Raw genomic sequence first — 3,416 nt, 5'->3', positions numbered from 1 at the left:
TGGGGTAGCAGAGAGAACAGTCTATAACTTGGGTGACTGGAGTCTTTGACAATGTTTTGGGCCTTCCTCTGACACCGCCTAGTATATAGGTCCTGGGTGGCAGGTGTTGTGTTCCTCGAAGTGAGCTTAGAAGGTATTTAGCTTGTCTAGTAGGCTCGCGTCACTGGACAGCTCGCGGCTGGGTTTGCCTTTGGAATCCGTAATAGTTTGCAAGCCCTGCCACATCAGAGCTGGTGTAATATGATTCGATCCTGGTCCTGTATTGATGCTTTGCCTGTTTGATGGTTCATCGGAGGGCGTAGCGAGATTTCTTATARGTGTCCGGATTAGTGTGCCGCTCCTTGAAAGCCGCAGCTCTAACCTTTAGCTCAGTGCGAATGTTGCCTGTAATCCATGGTTTCTGTTCGGGATATGTACGTACGGTCACTGTGAGGATAACATCGTCAATGCACGTATATGGAAAGCTGGTAACCGATGTGGTAAATTCCTCAATGCCATGATATGAATCACAGAAGATATTCCAGTCTGTGCTAGTGAAACAGTCCTGTAGCTTAGCATCCGCTTCATTGGACCACTTCCGTATTAAGCAGGAATCAGAAGGATAGAGTTATAGTCAGATTTGCCAAATGGAGGGCGAGGGAGAGCTTTGCATGCTCTCTGTTTGTGGAGTAACGGTGATCTAAAGKTTTTTCACCTCTAGTTGCACAGGTGACATGCTGATAGAAATKAGGTAAAACAGATTTCAGTTTTCCTGCAATAAATTCTTTCTGACGTAGTCTTGCCAGGTATCCTGCAGGCCGACCTCTTTAGCGCCGCCTCCTCCTTCTGCGAGTGTCTGATCCAGGATAATCAATKTGTCCTTCGCCTCGGACTCATTGAAGTAGAAGTCCTCATTCAAATCGAAGTTAGTGATAGCTGTTCTGATGTCCAGAAACTATTTTCAGTTAGAGGAAACGATGGTGGAACCATTATATACAAAAGAAGTTACGATCAGTGCAAAGAAAATACACAAAATAGCACAATTAAACGGCTGCTATTCCCTCCAGCGCCGTTCTTCATTCTGCAGACATCTTTGAATGTTAAACGCCAACACCAGTAGAAATCCACTTTTTCAAGTTGAAAAAGAATGGCCAGATCTTACCCATAATGTTTCACAACAATTTAAGTCRATAAGTCRTTGTTTTTGTCAAAGTATGATATATTTGAGTTTGAAGTGACAAATCTGAACTGCCCACTTCGTGCAAATCCATGTAAAGGCAGTGTCTTTTCCTATGATATGACATGCAAATTATTTTCAGCCTACGTTTTGTTACCACCCACCAGCGTTGTTTATTAATCAGAAATAGCTGATTAATTACAACATTCCCATTTCTGACTGAGATGAGCTAAACAGCCCTGTGTCCACTTGGCCACCTGAACCATGGAGCAAATTAAAATTGTGGGTGCAAACTCCTGCTATGGCAGGTACACCTTTGTTACCAGAAATGTATCATAATCCATTGGATAAATTGTACATTTTCACTTATTTTTTAGCTTATCTTTATATATACAGTACCAGTCAAAAGTTTGGACACACCTACACATTCAAGGGTTTTTCTTTATTTTTACTATTTTTCAACATTTTTTCAACAAGTAACCAAAAAAGTGTTAAACAAATGAAAATATATTTTAGGATTTAGATTATTCAAATAGCCACTCTTTGCATTCTCTCAGCCAGCTTCACCTGGAATGCTTTTCCAACAGTCTTGAAGGAGTTCCCACATATGCTGAGCACTTGTTGGCTGCTTTTCCTTCACTCTGCGGTCAAACTCATCCCAAACCATCTCAATTGAGTTGAGGTTGGGTGATTGTGGAGGCCAGGTCATCTGATGCAGCACTCCATCACTCTCCTTCTTTGACAAATAGTCCTTACACAGCCTGAAGGTGTGTTGGGTCATTGACATATTGAACAACAAATGATAGTCCCACTAAGTGCAAACCAGATGGGATGGCTTATCGCTGCAGAATGCTGTGGTAGGCATGAGTCCACAAAAATCTTGAAAATCCACCAGGCAGACCAGTCATTAGTTGTAATGAAAGTCTGACAGAACCCATCTCTAAGTACATTGATACTTTATTAAGCCTTTTCTGACGTCACTCCCAGCCTATCTTCAAGATACACAGATGTGTTGAACAAAATTAAGCAATTGAACAATATAGGTACAGCTTCCTTTTAGTCACTATGGATGTGGAGTCTCTATACACCACCATTGAGCATGAACAAGGTTTGGCAGCTATGCACCATTTCTTGAGTACCGACCTGAAACTGAGATGCCTCCTACATAATTAATTGTCTCACTGACTGAATGGACTCTTAAATCATAACATCTTTATCTTTCAGGACCGTATTTTAAACAGGTCAAAGGATGTGCATGGAGCTTGCTACAGCCTCCTATGCTGGTTTGTACTTGGGATTGGGAAAATGACTTCATTTTGGATCCTTCTAATAACCATTTCTTTGACCGGATTATATGGTGTGGACGCTATATTGATGATGTTTGCCTGTTCTGGTCCGGCTCAGAGATGAACTTATTTCCTTCCACCAATACCTTAACAGCATTAACCCTAACATCAAACTAACTATGGAGTACAGCAAGGATAATTCATTTTTTGGACCTCGACATTAGTAAAATGACAAAGGTTGTTTGCACACATCAATCTTTAGGAAGCCTACAGATGGGAATACCATTCTGAGGGCAGACAGCTTTCACCCCAAGGTAAAAGAGAATATTCCATATGGCCAATTCCAAAGAGTCCCAGAATTTGCGATCAGGAAACAGACTACAGTGTCAAATCTGCTGAATTGGTGAATCGCTTCTTGAATCGGGGCTACAGCGTTCAGGTCCTGAAAGATGCAGGTATAAGGGCTGGATTACTTGACAGAGAGAACTTGTTGCGAAGGGAGTGCCTCGTGATACATCAGAGAGAGTGTATTTTGTTACAAAATACAGCACTGAAGCAGAGAACATTAAAAGAATCATAAAAAATAATTGGGGAATCATCCAAAGTGATACGCTACTATGATACGCTACTGAGCCACCAGTCATAAGTTTTAAAGAGATGTCCTACCCTAAATGACAATTAGTCCACAGTTATCTTACGGGTGACTCTCGAAAAACTTGGCTTGACCACAAACCCAAGGCTCTTTTAAATGTAACAATCGTAACCATTGCAGTATATTTGCACAGAATAAGTATTTTGTTGACACAGCTTCCAAAATGGAGTATGACGTCAAGCATTTCATAACTGTAAAACCACTCATGTCATCTATAGATGTGGATGTCCACAGTGCAAGGTGTTCTACATTGGACGGACAAAGAAGCGTCTTCAAGACCGCTTGGCGGAACACAAGTCGCCATACGGGTAGGCAATGAAGA

The sequence above is a fragment of the Salvelinus sp. IW2-2015 genome, linkage group LG1 (assembly GCF_002910315.2).
Source record: "Salvelinus sp. IW2-2015 linkage group LG1, ASM291031v2, whole genome shotgun sequence".
In the NCBI taxonomy this organism is placed as follows: Eukaryota; Metazoa; Chordata; class Actinopteri; order Salmoniformes; family Salmonidae; genus Salvelinus; species Salvelinus sp. IW2-2015.
The sequence above is the reverse complement of the archived record's forward strand: the minus strand, read 5'-3'. Positions refer to the sequence as shown.